The 17907-nt window shown below is 37.1% G+C and overlaps 2 protein-coding genes and 1 non-coding gene across 10 annotated transcripts in view; 1 reads left to right on the plus strand and 2 right to left on the minus strand.

The window, feature by feature from the left end:
• The window catches only part of LOC128677587 (protein prickle-like), a 293975-nt gene that overhangs the window by 253702 nt on the left and 22366 nt on the right, over positions 1–17907 (minus strand). The gene's annotated exons all lie outside the window — the stretch shown is intronic.
• Positions 1–17907, plus strand: part of LOC128677592 (organic cation/carnitine transporter 2-like) — a 68842-nt gene that overhangs the window by 34512 nt on the left and 16423 nt on the right. The gene's annotated exons all lie outside the window — the stretch shown is intronic.
• On the minus strand, positions 7327–7398 carry TRNAW-CCA (transfer RNA tryptophan (anticodon CCA)). The gene has a single exon. It is a non-coding gene; the product is annotated as a tRNA-Trp (tRNA).

Genomic DNA, 17907 nt, shown 5'->3' on the forward strand with positions numbered 1-17907 from the left:
CTCATCAATACAATACCGTTATCTATCCATAGTTTTAATTGCTATAGACGAAGGTGTCTTTTATAGACTTACGAGCGGGTCGCCGCAGAATCTGTATTTCCAATTCCAAGATGAACGACAGGCGCGATCGCAAGAAAAAAGCTCTCTATTTATCATGAGATCTACCGACAGTCTACAGATGACAGCTATCATCAGTGACAGTGACAGGATGGATCGTGATGGCTGTGATCCTGCCGACCAGGAAGTGCCGGATTAGGGAGCCGGTCCTCAGATCTTGTAGTTAGTTAATGAAAAATTGTACAAATAGGTTGATAACCTCTAGTGTGTTCGTAAGTTCGTCGCCTGGTTTTAAACGAATTGAAATTTCCAAGGTTTCTACCCTTCAATGTTTTTATGTTTTATTACTTAAAAATGGGATTTTAAAAAAAATGCCTCAATGATATACGCAGTTGTTCTCGTCTTAACTATCAGGTATCATATCAATGATTATTATAAAGCTTGTGAATATGATTGTATCTATTGTCGCTCCAGCACGCAAATTGTACATAAAAAATCTAAATGAGTCAAGAGAGGCCATGAACTTTTCGTCAGCAATTACGTTATCGGTCACAAAACTATAATTCCGAAACAAACACTACAATAGTCATAAATATGAGATGAGATCTTCTATAATGAAGTCGTAACATAATGCTTAGCTAGATGTTATCCGTCCTAACGTTTTTCACGACGCGATGGAAGTTATTATACGGCTCATTATAAAAATTATGGTCAAGTGCGAGTCGTTCAAGCTTGTAGATCGCCCGATATAGAAACATCACAATAAAATAATATACAAGTATTTACTTCGCCTACTTGTATATTATTTTATTTATGCTAGAGTGAATTTTATAGAAATATCATTGAATCTGGGTTTGTTATTAGTTATAATAAAATTCATTCATTAAAATTGTTAAACTATTAAAATGTTCCATTTTAAAATCAGTGCAAGCAAAGACATGTTTTTGATGTGACAGAAAGAATGAAGCAATACACCATATTTTAGTTTATGTCCCATTTTCAGAGGTAGGTAAAGCTGCTTTCCGACATCCGTTTTCTCTTAACACTGTTTAACCAATGATTTATTGTCTACTTAAATATACCCGAAGACAAAACTTCTATTGTAAAATAAACACAGGTTTAGCATTTCTTAGTTTTAATATTTTCTGCATAAAGCTGTTGTAGATACAGTAGTCCATTAGTTCCCTTAACAACTACTCGAATATTGATTTATTACCCACATAATGTTCCCATATGTAAAACGACAATGTTCTATTGTAGACACAGGTAATGTGATTCTTTCCTCTCTGTTAATTTCATGTCTTTGACACTACATTGTGGTAAATACATGAACCTTTTTGGTGTAATTATGCCTTCTCCAATTCTCACACTAATAGTTAATTCATCAAGACGCACACGACGATTTAGAGCACAGGACGTCTCATCATGTCTTCCTTCGCTGAAAACAGTATAGACGACAAATATATGAGCCACATTTTGTTTACGTGCAAACTCATGAGATACGAGTAGGACTCGAATCTAGATCCTTCGACCTCGGGTGCTGTCACAAGTTACAACTACTCGACCAACACTGGTTCTATTGCTCTCTGTTACGGAACCCTAAAGACCGCTTCACACGGTGTTACGCGAGCGGAACGGCCATCATAAAAGTCATTGTCTAGTTTCATTAAACGTCAAACTTTCACTTTACTACGATGAGCTTCAGTTATATTTGCTTGTGACAATGATTATTCTGTGATGATGATTACGTGGTAAAATAACTATTTTTCTTTTTATTTACGTCTTTGTCGGTACAATATGAATAACGGTTCTTTGAATTTGGGATTGCATTTCAGTTTTTCGATACTCTTTTGCTTGCCATCGTCGTAACGATATACATATAGACGATATTGTAGCTGCCTACTGCTATTTGGAATAACTTGACCGCTCCATTCTTCTCTTTAATTTTCTTTCTTTCTTGATTTCATCTTCAAACATACATCTCAATAGTGTATTGTTTTGCCTCCCCTCTCATTGCAACTTCAGTTAAACAGTATTTTTGTTTAGCTACAATTCTCAATATAATTCATCTTCATTCCTTTTTAGTTCTATGTCTCCATATAAAAATCGATTATTTTCTTCTCAATCCCTATCGTATCAAATTACAGACATCACGTTCCATAATAATAAAAATGATAATTCGCTGATACAACTAAGTAAACCCGTCCAATTAACACAACGCAAGCAAATCAAAGCATCAGATAAAGACCTCCTGCGTCGACTCATAACTAGAGAGGACCATTTCAATAAGTTCAATTTCAGACCCAAACTTCATTGGGCTAAAACAGAAAAGGTCCACTTTTGGTCTGATCATTGCCCATAGATATATAACAGCTAAACTGTATGAACCATTAATTAAAATGCAGTTTACGGCGACAACCGTTTTACGAGCTACTGATGGGCGGCGACTAGTGACATCTGAATGATAAGAATCTAAAATAGCAGGCTCCTATGCCAATTTAATTAATACTTAAAAGCTATAATCAATTTGTTTCTATTTATTTCTGACGGAATTAAGTCCAAGGAGGAAAAGCAGGACTTTCTAATTTTAAAATTTTAACCGTATGTATACATTATTAAAGGTTACCACGGTACCACGGTAAATTTTTCAAATGAGTCGAATCGAAATGAGAATGAGTGAATTTGAATCATCTTCACACACTAAATCTTCACCAACATTTTTCTAAGTAGAAGATCTTAATCCCAATCACAGATTATTATTGTACGATATTTAAAACAAATACATAAAAACAAAATTGTCCCCTTCCTCTTGACGCACACAATCTATCATACCCCAGTATCTGTGAGAAAATCAGTCATAATTACAACTTCACATACACCACTGTATTGTAGCCTTTATCTTGGATCTTGCTATCCATACAAGATACTGAATTTGTAAACTACTATTTTGAGTATATACTAGTATTTGGCCACGGCTTCGCCCATGCTAAGTAACGTGTGTAACCTATACCAAATTTTAAGTTAGACCATCCGCTATAAGAATTTGAAAACCGTATCCAATTCAATCCAGTACATTTTGCGTTATGCGCGAAAAAACTTATAGACAGACATACTAATATAAAGAGAAAAGATTTCTATTTTTGTTAGTCATGAATAAACTCAAACTAGAGTATTTGAGTTGATTCATAACAAACAGAGACCGATTTTGAACTTTTATTTATGGTATTACCCGTGCGAAACAGGGGCGGGCCGCTAGTCTATGATAGTGTAGTGTAAGACGTATTACTACGTCTTAAAATACACTATAATAAATATTAAAGAGTAAGATCTTTTATCTCTAAATAATGTCGAGAAATTGAACGCAAACACCAAAGGAAATGCGATCACGTACAACGTAATACAAAACCATAATATCAACTTCCATCACTGTCGATCTAATAGCTTCAAATAAATGCGAGTTCCCACGTCCGTCTGTCTCGGCAGCCCCAACCACAAAACTGATTGCTGACCGCGCTGAGACCACAGAAAATAATTAAACGTTTGATGCTGTTGGTAGCGATGGCAGCTGAACCATCGCCGATCCACACCACAATCATAGATATTGTGACGATTATTTTAATTCGTAAACAAGTGCCGCCACCACAACATTTTATATAGAACAGGGTACTGATTAGCCTTTAAATCGGAGTTTGTTGTGTATGGAGGTAGTATTGTGTGTACTTCAATGATTTATCCAAAACAACTCTTTTGATATTTTTTGTAATCAGATTTAATAGATAAGGCTTGATTTATATTGTAGACTTTCGAAATAATTTCCGAGTGGCCCATATAACACACAGTGGGTTAATGAAGAAAACACGTTTCTCAGATTCGTCATCATTTCTTCCTCAAAAAGTGCCCATCTTCAGCCCAGATCTAAAACAACAACGATTCATGAACGAAAGTAAACTGGATAAACTGATTGATTTACTCGGTCGTTGAACTCGACCAGTGTGACGCCATCACGGCGTGCTGTACGCAAGTCATCGCCGTCATTAGCAGGTGTTGAGGTTACGATGGATATTGATTGTGCCCGGGTCCGCTTTCGTCACGGTACCGTAAATAAAGATAAGGAATAAAGCTCCAGAAACTATTTCACAATCACAAGACTATAATATCACAATTATTATGCAGATATTCCTGATTCCTTCCTTTTCGTCCCTTATCCCATTTTACTAGAGGTCGGGTGTCGTAAACCTGCGCCAGGCAACTCTACTCTTGGTTGTCATGGGCTTTATATTTGTTTTTGTTTATTAGTCAACAGCTTGATAAAACCCTGAATGAGCTCTATTTGCCATAAAAAAGGATGCATTAATGTGCCAGACTTCATCATCATCATCAATTAATTTAAGAACTTTGTTCTTGTCGGTGGAGCACTTTCCATCTTAATCTGACTTCATAAAAATACAATTTTTGAAACAAGCTTCTGAGGTACTTAATGAATTGTGTATTTATTTAGAAACACTCAGATTGTATGAAATGTGTTAATTTATAACACCCCTCATTTGCATCGGGCATTATTTATTGAATGACAGCCCTAACAGACAGGTGCGTAAGACAGTTCCCACAGCCGCGGATCGGGTTGCTGATTGGTCGGCCAGTGGATGCTATCTCCATTTCACGCTCATCGGTTGGACGAAATGACGCGCTACTGTATACGCATTATTCGGTAATCTTATAACAGTGATTATAAGGTACTATCACAGATTATACAATACTTCCAGTAGTACTATGAACGGGAGAGGAGTCGCGTGGAGTGGCGCCAAAACGGTACTTCTCAAATGCCATTTAGATATAAGTACTTAGTGATATTGGTAATTTTTTTTTACATTGCCCCATAATCTGTTTGTTATTATCGATAAAATGTTAGAAATTCTGTGTCTAAAATATGAAATGCTGCTACACTAGCAGTAAGTGGTATTCCTTAGAGTTTGTCGCATCGCACTGCTCCGCGAGACTGCGCCGTCAAAGGGTTCATTTCTTAGCTCTGCATTAGCATATTGCGGTAAGATTGAGACTCCCGGGAGATCTTTAGTACAGTCTTAGCATAGAGTAGATACAGTAGAGTCAAATGCAACACAATATCTAATACGAAATAATATTAATGAGTCGTGTCTGTCACAAGTCGGTGGAACCAGAGATCATGTCCATCCATGTGTGACAATTCTGACATCCCAAACTATGGCACATTTTTGTCTTGCCCTACGTGCCCTTACGCCAAAGTAACCTCTCACTGAAATTTGCATTTTACAGGGAACTAGAAGGATGTAAACTTCAAACTTATGTTAGCCTATCATCTAAACACGCTCTTTAAAATATCTGTATGACGGACGCAAATAAATGATTCAAAAAAAAGTTATACAAAATTTGAGACAGCAGCGACAACACACTCGATAGGAAAGAAGATCACGACGCGATGTCTGCAATATTTATTTTCTCCATATATGCTACTTGCTTTCCCTTTTTGAACTTCGATTGGCTCTGTGCCGTAGCTCCTGTATATCTTGCATAGAGGAGCATATGTGCGCCTGTGATGCACTCACATCAACATGGCTGCACTGCACATGTTTACATTACCAACCAAAGGAATAAGTGTTATTTTTATGTAAATTCTCAATTCCTTAACCGATTAATTCCTTGTGGGTTTATAGTAGTTCAATTAATTTAAAAAGACTCGAATTAAAATGCCAAAAATTACTTCTTACTTCAAGTTAACCAGGGTAATATTTACTTTAACGCAATGGATTTAAATTTTACAACACTGCTGTTTTACTCGACTACGAAACTGAGATAACAGTCGCATACGAGAGCATCGATCATTGCGTACTTTATTACAACTCTAGCCGTCACCTGCGTGTGGCGTGTGCGCGGTCGCCCCTTGTCATAGAGCGTCGTGTTATCCTCCACTTCGCACGGACTTCAGCATTCTTATTATCAAATAATTGGCACCGCATCGTTGATGACATCGGCATGATCTGTTTGCATCTATGATTGATGCAATGTAATATTTCATACACATATTTTAAATAAATAAATATTTCAATTATATCGACAAATTGTACCTGTTACACCAGTGTCCACCAGTAAGTAACAAGTATGTAAGTACCTGTAACAAAAAGGAAGTATTTGCTCAAAGTCTCGTTGATCTCATTTCCCGTTGCAGCCAGCTACCGTTGCATAAATACGTGCGGAGCTCGGCGACGACTGCCAACTTACGTAAACAATGGACATGCCAATCAAAACATGGAATTGCACCTCTCCGGCTAAATAGTATGTCAGAGTATTTTAGTCTTTTTTATTACATTTTTTCTGATATTAGTTTTAAATAATAAAGAACAATACCTCATATAACCCGTTTGTGACTAGAATCTACTAGCTTATTAAAATTCCCCCGATTATGTAACGTTAATGTTCTGATATAAAGTTGTTCCATTTCATTATCATTATTCCAACTTCAACCTACCCCTTAAAATGATATCACGCAAAAAATTTGCACTTACTCGTTTTAACAAAAAAAAAAGTAAAATATTTCAGAATAGAATAAACCACGATCAGTGACATTTTCGTGTCAAAATTCCGAAAGAAATGGATAGCTCTAGCTAGATCACAGTTAGTTTCAAAATAAATTGAGACCGACCGAGTGGACACTGTGACCAGTCCGTCCCCAAACGTGAGTAGTCTACGGCGAAGGCTGGGGCTAGTTTTTGTCACGGACAGGTTTCGGCCCGAGGAGGGTCGCGCGGGCAAATGCTAATGACGACATCAACTGGAATTCGCGAGCGGAAAAAATTGTCTCGACCAACCGTGTAAACTTGTGATTTCAAGCTTTTATGTACTTTTGCGTGTCGTTTGTTTGTAATTTAACTTTATTGTACGAAAAATAAGTAGTCGCTGATTGAAATTAATTCAACAAAGAGACACAAGTATACAATATTGGAAAACGACGGACTATCACAGATGTATCCTACATGGATGGAAGCCTGGAGTCGTTATTTGTAATAACGACGGCTGGGCCTAAATTTGGCAATCCCCTAGTAATAGTTCATACTATTATATCCCAAAAGAAATGAAATACAGGTTTGCAATAACAGTTAGAAAATATTGTTTCTAGAGGATTTCCTAATAATCATTTTTAGGGTAAAATGTTTGCTTTTCTGTCCAAATCAATTAGGTAAATGTTTTTGTTTATATCAAAATTAGAACAAAAAAAAATTAAAAAATTAACTAATGTGACCCCGACGTGATTTGAACACGCAACCTTCTGATCTGGAGTCAGACGCGCTACCGTTGCGCCACGGAGTCGTTGTCAGCAGTGGTGAAATTTACCATCAAATCGCTTGCGTGATAGTAACGTCATCTATTGAGGATATTTTCAAGTTTTTCTCTTACTCCTAGCGATCGCCCGTGAATTACCGCGTAATTAAAACGACGACCTACCCACTACTTTTCTGAGTAATTCATTGTTTGTTATTTATATCGTTGTCGTGTGTAAATTTACACAAACAAAATGTTACGTATGTAGCGTGCTAAAAGCCCCGGGCACTAAAGTTAAAACACTCCAATAAGGGGTGACGGATTGATTATGACGATAAAATTAGTAACATTAGTAAAGCGAAAAGCTTCTTTAAACGAGCTATTCTCTGGTCTTACTAGCAATCTGATATTATTTTTGTTATATGTAAACCACATGGTATCAATCAGTAAATTATATTTATCTACATTGAATATACAATAGTGATAAGAGTAGTATTTATGTACCATGCTATCTACGGTAGAAATAACACATTAATTTCCATTTGACATCTTATATTGATAAGTTATGTAAATGGAATCACACAAATATTGTATGCGCCTAAAATGCTATTTTTTTTGTACCTATAAGTAGAACATCACCATATTCGAGATTGAAGGAACTTATTATGATAAAGTTCCCACAGAATCTGAGCCTTATTTTCAACAAGTGACTAAGAACCTTTACCTACTAATGTCAAATGACGTGAATGTCAACGCGCCAAGGCCAACTGACGCTCATGTGACGTCATACATGTTACCTAACCTTGATACAGTCTACAGCCCACGGGATCTTCACCTCAGTCTGCGGCCTGACATTCACAATCTTAACCTTGACTTCTAGTTAACGTTAACTCCAATTTGGCAATACGCCATATGACGATAGTACTACACAACATCATGACGTAACATGTAAATAAGCAAATCGTCTTTACCAAGTAAATTGAAGTTTCATCGATGAATCATTGGACCCCGTGGCGCAACGGGTAGCGCGACTGGCTAGTGTCGCGGTGCGTGTGCGGGACTGCGCGAAAGCCTCGGCGAGGCCGCGACGGGACCGCGCCGGGGCCTCGACGGGGCCAACGCGGGGTCGTGCGCACGCAGCCGCACCGACCAGGAGATGTGTGTTCGAGTCACACCGGGGTCCAATTGCTTTTTTATGATCAATTTGTTATTTTGTTTAAGTTTTTGTTTTAATTCAATTTGTTATTTTGTTTAAGACTAAAGTCTTACTTTAAGATGCTAGGTAATGCAGAAAGGATACTTTTTCTTAAATATATTAATTATCCTTTGATTCATAGCCCCTTCCTTACGAATGTGGCTATCGAACTCATACTATTTATATGTCGTAAATCAGAATATTAAATGCCATAAACTTGAACATCAGTTGTAATAAATGATAAGCACCTATATTCTATGGGGATCTGATGACCCTTTAGAATATTTGCAGAGATTCTATTAACTGTAGTATTATATCCGGTCAAAATAAAGCTCAGCTATCCAGTAATAGGCCGGGTCATAACTGAGAGAAGACTGTCACTCCAGCTAATAGCGATGTCACTGGCATCATAAAGCGCAAGTTTTATATTCAAAAACCGCTGACGCCCGCGGCGAGAGTGTGGCCGCGAAAAGGAAACATAAATACTGCAACAATATTTGACATAAATACTTTGGCGATGCTGACTTTCTTTCAGTTTCTGTTAAAAATCAATATAATTTAGTAACAATTTGAACTTATAAATTAGATTTGTGTATTTTAAATAATCATGGCGATTTACGGGTATAAGATATGCTTTTATTATTAAACAAACACGTTTGTATCACAGTGTATTATTATTTTATTATTTATCAAGCTTGATTTGATGGTGCACCCAGCACTCAACGGTCAACTGCAGAGAAATGATTTTTGTGTCACGCGTTGACTCAAGATCTCTCTGACGACAATTTGTCAAAAGTATATTTCGTTTTTGTAAAACAACTCATTTTATACTCATTATAGGTACACGACAACAAGACAAGTAGTTAATAAATATTTCCCTTTAACTATTCCCGCAAGTAGAGCAAAAAAAGAAGCACGGCCATACCATCCTTTTCTCGAAGCAATTCAGGCTCCCACAACCTAAAAGATTTTTGATATTGATATGATATTAACTTGCATAATAACTTGAGACAGAAGGCCCCTTAAGTAGGGACTAAATAAATTAATCGACTTTGTATTACATGGATCTCACATGATCTCTCTCATGATCTCACAACTTTTTACGGTAGAACTGAGCTGCGAGACTTGGGTTTTTTACACCATGTTTTTGATGGCATAATTGTTATCATTTAACATAAGACGATAACTGCTTCACAAATGTACACATTCGTGGCCCCACGCCGATAGCGAGCGGAATGGGTTGTCCCGTAACCGCCACAGACATTGGTCCACATTTGCCGCTCCTCTTGGTTCGTGCCCGGGGCGATTCTGGCCACTTCCTTTTGCTATTTCCGTCGCGATGTTAAGTGGATTTCAGTTCTGTATCAGCGTTTTGCATGTTTCTGTTGGATTTTATGAAGACTTGTTATAGCGATAGATTTATATTTTCTTATGTTTTGTATAATTTTTCAGCTACAGAATAGCACAATTTTCAACTTGGAGCCCAAAATGTCACTACACGGACAAGTACACTTTAATAGGAAATTTCTCGTTAGAGGTTGTGGAATGAGCTCCCTGTCGTGGTTTTAGTTAGACTGCAACATTGAGTTCTTCAGATAGGGCGTTAAATGATAAAATTCCGGGCATTTTTTTCAATAATAATAATAATATTCATATAGGTACTTTGAGACTTTGAAATTTCAAGGCTTCGATTCGCATTGATTGAGGAGTCTGTCTGCTCTGCGTAACTATATAACGATCATTACTAAGATAGTTTGCGAAAATATTCTCACAATATTCTCTAAGATCCAGTCTATAATTAATTGGATCCAAAGAAAAATCTCGAGAAACGTCTAAAATGCGGGCGCATTACCGCAAACGGTGGGCAAGGGAAAAACTGGCCCGGTTGTGGTCAAATGTGGGTAATTGCTACGGTTCCCGGAACAGCTGCCGGCGCGGCAGGCACGGCGGCGGCGGCGGGGTCGTAGTAAAGAATTGAAATGCTCGCTCCATACTATCCGCGAACAGTTCGCCAAACTTTTAGCGGATTCGATATTCATTGACGATATTTCATTACGACAAATAAAAGCACTTACACAAACTAGGCAATTCATGCATCGCTTCGACATCTGTCCGAGTTTGGCGATAGTATGCAACCACGTGTACAAAGCAAATATGCTTGAAGGGGGATGATGATATTGGCTTTTTATACCACGGATCCCATCGCAGAGGATATTTAGACATTAATCCACATTTGATTAGATTACTTATAGGGCCACAATTTAACCCAAATTGATATTATTAAAAATGATTTGACATTAGCGATTGATGCCGGCTTCGCTCAGATAAAACAAAAATAAATTATACACGTAAAACCTTGCGTCTTAATCATTAACACCACCGCCTCTTCTTTTATACCTAATCCACAAACCACCACGAAATTTGAACTAACAAGCAATGAAAAGCAAGGTTGCTCGTGGCTGTGCTCGTGGCACAAATGCACACAAAGTCATCATATGCAAATGGTACTCGACTACCGACATGATAACCATGCACAATCTACGCTAACTGCTAAATTCTCCGCGGTCTAGTTCGCATTGGATATCGACCAGGGCCATGAAATCTTACGGCATTCGCGATGATAACGGAACCAACTCTGTTCAAATGACATTATTTACCTTATCTGTGACAGAACCAGTAGGATCGCAAATAGTTGTGTTTATTTTTACTAGCTGCGCCCCGCAGGTTCCCTCCTATTGCAGAAAATGTAATTCTGAACCGCATATCGGAAGTTCTTCACGAATATAGAATGGTAATTAGAGTAGCAAGCTTTTTTAAAACTTAATGTATGCATGTATTTTTTAATTGCAAAATGCAGCTCACGTAACTAAATACATTTCAATATAACAAATTTTTATTTTAAAACCGTAAAACCATAATTTAAAAAGTAGCCTATGTTACTCCTGAAGGTTTCGATCATCTCTGTGCATGTCATCAAAATCCCCCCAGTGTTTGAATTTATTCATTACCGTGTTTTATTCGTGTGCGCAATGTGAAAATTATCATCGGGAGAATTCTTCTTTATAAAAAGTATTTCGTCTAAAATATGACAATATACTTTCATATCAGTTAAAAAAGGACAATCTTTCATAAATCCTATAATATAGTGCGTGTTAGGGCGCGTACTATATTAAAGTTGATCTCGTAATGTTATTTTATTGCAAGGCAGTTCTAAGGGTGCGCTCACATGGGTATTAGGACTGTGATTATAAATCACTAAATATTATATATCTCTCTCTTCTTAGCGTTTTCGTTTCGTAGCCCAGGCTCCGCTTTCCTAATATTTCGTCTCCACATCAATTTGTAATTGTCAACCATTGTCACGCATACTTGACAACATCAAGCCAGCATTTCTTGGGTTTGCTGTGGTTTGCCCCTACTGCCAGAGCCAGGCCTTCTGCCGGCAGCGGCATAACCAGACATTTGTTCCCTATGTAAATCATTAAATAGTATAAAATATTACAAAATAATAATCCTACAAAAACAAAAACTCAATGTACCAAGTTTATTTTCAAGAAAATCATAATAAACCATGGTAATAATTATATTTGACGGCGCAATTTATATTCATTCGATTAGTTATTTCTCGCACAAACCGACTATATTTTTGAAAATGGTATTTACCGGATCGTAATTGAATGTTTTCGAGTTCACAGACACATATCGATTATACGATTTCTCAATGTAATGGCTTTCAAACGAATACAAATAGGCTAAGAAGCGAACACGGGTTTAGCTTGCTTGAGTTGAAAATAAAATTATAAATGTTTAACAACAACGTAAGAACAATTAAGTATGTGGTGTCAAGGCCTCAGGGCTTACCTGGCAAATCCACCTGCATTCTCCTCGAGTTTCGTGTGGTATAGGTAGATGCGTTACACCCATATCTTCTACCAGGGAGAATCCACAGATGCTAGAAGTCTGGCTTAGATTATTGAGCACTGACTACTATATAAACGGTTTTATTATATGTATAGATTAACGGTCAGTCGTAAACTGTTCGCGAGGTTATTTTAAGCACAATCAAGTTTTCACAATTTTAATGGGCGCGGAACACCGCAGCTCGGTAAAAGATCGCTTGCCGATATGGCATTTGTTTGTGACACTGATTTTAGCAATGCGTTCGATTTTTAAATAGAGGACGCTCGGGGAGCGGCCGTTCGCAGAGCTCGCAGGCAGGGCCAATAGCGGCTTATCTATGGCGGATTGCTTGACATGTCGGGTAGTTTACCGGAAGTCCGAGATCAAATCACCATTTATTTATTTATATTTTATTCATAGAAAATTGTTTTGAGTGAAATAGGTGTAAAGGAAAATTAAAATAAACTAAATAGGAACTAACCCATCCCTGTACAGAATAACATGATTTTGGTTTGTTGTTACACTTCACTAAGGTAACGTGGCCCATACTTCCAACTACTAATATTATATCTGTCAGTCTATCTTTTTGTCACGTTTCCACGGTTAAACTGCTGGACGGCATTAGACGAAGTTGGATACAGATATAGTTAATGAGCCTAGCTTTTGTCCTCCTTTCAAGGTTAACATAGGTAGCCTACCTATGACCGCGGACCGAACTGCGGGTAACAGTTAGTATTATTGTTTTAAAGCCAGTTAGTTAATTTAACGTGTCTGTGTGAGGCCGGGTTTAGAACTCGATATTAAAGAATAAAACTGTCAAAACCCATTTATTTGAATAATGTTGTCCCTTTGAGAAATCTGCAAGAATTTCTAATACTAAAAATGAATTTTGTTCCAAAGTCTTTAAAGCACAAAATCGCTTGGACATAAAGCAAAGATAACTGGATTTTTATAGTCTGTATGATAATGTGAGCTCATCGCAGAGGGTTGGAGGAAATGCGACGGAAAACTTACGTCTTTATTGTGGGAGTGGGTTCAGGCTCTGCGATGGTCGGACGTAGGCTTCTAGTGTCATTATTGTAGGTACACTAGTCTATTGTGTAATAAAATTACTGAAATTTATGTAATCTAAATCTAGTAGTATTATATAAATAGCTGAGCTTAAAATAAAGAATTAAAGTGGGTATTTTTCATCCGTACCTTACACTTTTGTTAAGATGGCTCATAGAACGCGCTATATGTATATTTGTTCCGAAATCCCATAAAATCCCAGCGCATCTCATTTGTGGTCATGTCTCATCAGTGAGCTTTCAGAAACTGATTGATTTTGAAAGCTTTCAATTTACTCGCGCTTTAAGCCACCGCAGCGGGCTTTTTCCATTCGGCAATGTGGTAATACGTTACAGCTTTTGAAATAGGTTGTGATAAGTTTGTGTTTTAAGATTTTCTAACTCAAAAGGAAACAATAAATCCTAATACCGGCTCCACACTATCGCCTAACTCGGACAGATGCCGTCGCGAATGCGTGAACATTGTGTAGATTGTACGAGTGCTTTTATTTACCGTAATGAAAAACCAGCAATGTATGCCGCACCGCCAAGTTGGACGAACTGGCCCGAAGTAAGTAGCGGCATTACTAAGATCGTCCCTTTGTTTCGGTTTGTCAGACAATTTTTGACAAGACATGGAGATATACTCGTAATGTTGACTTTAACATCAAACGCAGCATCTTCTCTGTTCTTATTAATAGCTTGATCTCTGGCTTCTTTGTCAATGCGACCAAAATATACGGCTTTTATCGCTTGAAATCTTATTCCGTTCTTTATTTTTATATTTAGTATTTCCAATATGCATTTCACTTTATTGTATTAATGAAACTAAAATCTATAGTTTTCTTCTGTCGACTGTACTGCCGTCAAAACAACGCGTGACGAGCGCGGCCGCGTTAAGTAATTATGCAAATTATAGGGTGAGATGTGCGTATTGAAATGTAACAATAGTTATTACGATTTGGAATGCAATCCCACGCTCACACTAATGTCTATGCTCACAATAGAAAAGGTCAATCAAAAGGGCCATTTCCGATATTTCGTAGTGGTGGCTGACTGCGGCTTTGAGGCACTAATCATTTTGAGGAATATCTACAGATAACATAATAATCGATCACACCTTAGATTATAGAAGTTACGGTCGCAAATGTTTCCTGTCTGAGTATAATTGTTTTAAAAATCAACCAAGTTCAAGCAAACTTTTGAAGTCTGCAGATTTATGCCTACTTATTTAAAAAAAACATTGCAATCTGTTTTCTCAGATTCGTATGTTTTTTCTCATACAAACTTTGTTCTCATAACAGTTAATTACATGTTCAACCAAATATACGTCTTTTTGTCTCAACAAAGTTCATAAAACTGTTTCAAACACCCGCAAGCGTTAAACGTTCGAAACCAAATAAATCATTGGCAAAGATCATATCTGTACAGCGCAATTTGAACCTTATCACCTGAGCTAGCACTAGAAGTTAATACTAACTAGAAAATAGAAGATAAGGTACAAAATGGCGTACAAAATCTCAAAGTTTAGATTTTGTACGCCATTTTGTACCTTATCTTCTACGACATAAGTGCGAGAAGTTAACCCTTAAACGTCGCGTGTGTGGGCGAAGTGGCCAAGATTTGATTTATTTGTACTAAATGATACCGTAGTGCGATATCTGTCGATACTGATAGATACACTGTGTAACACCATTCCCATAAAAAAATAATAACACATTAATATTAGATCAACTCAGGAATACTGTAGCCAATAGATAAAAAAGAACGAATTATTATCCTTTAAAAATAGATTTATTAATCTACATTTAATATTGTATGTACTCTATAAATATATAGTTAGGTGGACAAATAAAGAAACTAATTCAAACATCACATATACATTAATTCTGATGCTATTTGTGCAATGTGTTATGCGGTGTTATTGAAATGTGCTTTAAATGGAATACATTCAACATAACACTCCTTCTTTAGGAGTCGTGTAATTATGATTAACTAACGAAGCAGCATTGTATTACGTCTAGTTAACCATTCTACTATTATTATAGGATGATATATTATTCTTTATTATTTAATATTTGTAATTGCTAATTATCCCGTATTAGGTACAGTCCGTACAGTCCGTCAAGAAAGTGAAAAAAATAAATGTTGGCTGACAACACTGGGTGTTTATCAACCAATCTTGAGCATAATATTTACTATTGCGATGCCAAATATGTATAGATGCCAAAATGTAGTTCGTTAAAATCCGTTTTCTTCTCTTTCTTGACATACTGTACGTACTAAATAAATAAATCAACGTCCCACACTATGAAATAAGCTTGTATGGCAGGTCCGATGGACACACATTTACTTTTAATACCAATACGATTCCAATTTCTCGATTTGCCATTTCATTACATCTGAGATTGGATACGTCTGTAGTAGCCTCTTAAAGTACGATGAAAGATGTGCTCCTATTAAAGGCATTAGTTGCTAGCAGTTTAATAGGATTCTCGTTACTAACATTATATCTGTGGTCACGACTGGTCTAATGAGCCCGATGCGAGATACTGCCGAGCCGACTCGGTGGCAGCAGTAAAGGGTTAAGGTCTAACTTTCCCCCATATATATCCAGGCCGTGTGGTCGGGCTGCGTCAGTTAAATGTGATTATATACTCGTATGTTTTTTTTTGTTTTTTATTTATACGGTACGGTAAAACCCCCAAGTACGGCTATATCTAGGTTTAGCCGGTTAAACCTATAGCGGAAAGATCAAGGTTTAGTCCCAGTTGCGATCCATAAAAATGATTAGCGCGATTGGGGGACTGAACAACTTGTAAGGGGACGGATTTCACGGCCACTTCCTGCCACGGCACGGATATGGTGTACATAGGGCGCTGCCACCGTTTGGTGGTAACGATATTGGCTATACCTTTGATATAATTGGACCTCAGAATTCGATTTTACCCTAGTAGAATTAAGGGATATTTTCTTCCACCGCTTGCAAGCTTAATGTTATAGTTTTTATGGTATGGTATTTTTCAATATTACTTTTGCTAAACTACCTATAGTCATTATAGTCTAAAAATAGAAACTCAAATCATAATTTATTTAAAAGAAGACTATCAACAAATGCTCAATTTCAGGTATGTTTAGTTGCCAAAGTGGTCGAAGGCAGCAATAGTTCCACAGGAGTAAGAAATCGGAACAGTACTCAAGCGAGCTAGTGCGAGACGAGCAAGAAAATATCCTATGATAAAATGTCATTCCAACGTCATTCATTATAGCATATAATATAAGGTTCTGTGATAAAATGTATTAACGATGTTCATGTCACAGCCTAGTAGACTTACAAGTCCTAGTCTCGGTACTGAAAGATTCGCCACAAACGTGTGATTTTTATCAGCCGTAGTAGAAATTAAACAACACTGAACGCACTGGCTGCCATATTTTTTTCTTTTTTGTTGGTCTTTGTTGTCTGCTGAGACAGCTATCCATACACTGTATATGACTTGGATTAGCATAATATATTTTATACGATAGAAATTCCTAGCAGTTATGAGCTAATAAGTTGGTTCTATAAAAACTTATTTAATTAATTAAAATTCTTACATTTATATACAGGACAGGTTTTCTTATAAGCCAATGCATCTTCAAGTAGAATAACGCATGTTATAAAATAACAATATTACAGGGGTACAGGGCGGGAGTTGTAACTTTATGTAAACACAATTAAATTTCAATACTTTTATTTTCATACATTGAATTTCACTTATGTTACATTAAACTACTGCACGGATCTTCATGTGATTTCCACGAATACCTGGGGGTCTAGGCGTACAATTTATTATGTGCTTACACGAGCGAAGCAGGCCGCTAATACTACTACATGGGACCCTATAAATAAAATTATTCATTCCCTATAATTAATTTTTTTTCATATATTTTATCTGCTTTTTTTCGCGATTTCGGAGTTCCTCCCGTACGACAAGTTGCCTATGTCAAAAAATATAACCGTTTCCAACTAAAACTAACGCTGAGGCTGAGTTCGCAGTCAACTCTGACGTTGACTTTAACCTGCGCGCCGCTGACGTTTAGACGATATGGCGTAATTTGTGTTTTTCTGCTTAGGTTTAACATCAAAATTGACGGTGCATCCCACTCTAAGTAAATGTTTTTCTGTGATATATTCAATTTGAGCATAGTCGGTGGAATCCTAACATTTTCTGAACTAGCAGATCTCAATTATAGATGGGGATTATTGCAAGGCTTTAAGGTTTTCCGGGAAGCCTAGTTATCTGAAGACCAGTTTTAATGGCACTCGTCAAAGTTACGGCTTCGCACTGCGCTTCGCTGCTGGTGAGAGAGGAGTGAACACGTTAACATTTTTCTTCAATTATCTAGTTGGAGTTTAACTAGGTGCGTATACAT

The sequence above is a fragment of the Plodia interpunctella genome, chromosome 18 (genome assembly GCF_027563975.2).
Source record: "Plodia interpunctella isolate USDA-ARS_2022_Savannah chromosome 18, ilPloInte3.2, whole genome shotgun sequence".
NCBI lineage: Eukaryota > Metazoa > Arthropoda > Insecta > Lepidoptera > Pyralidae > Plodia > Plodia interpunctella.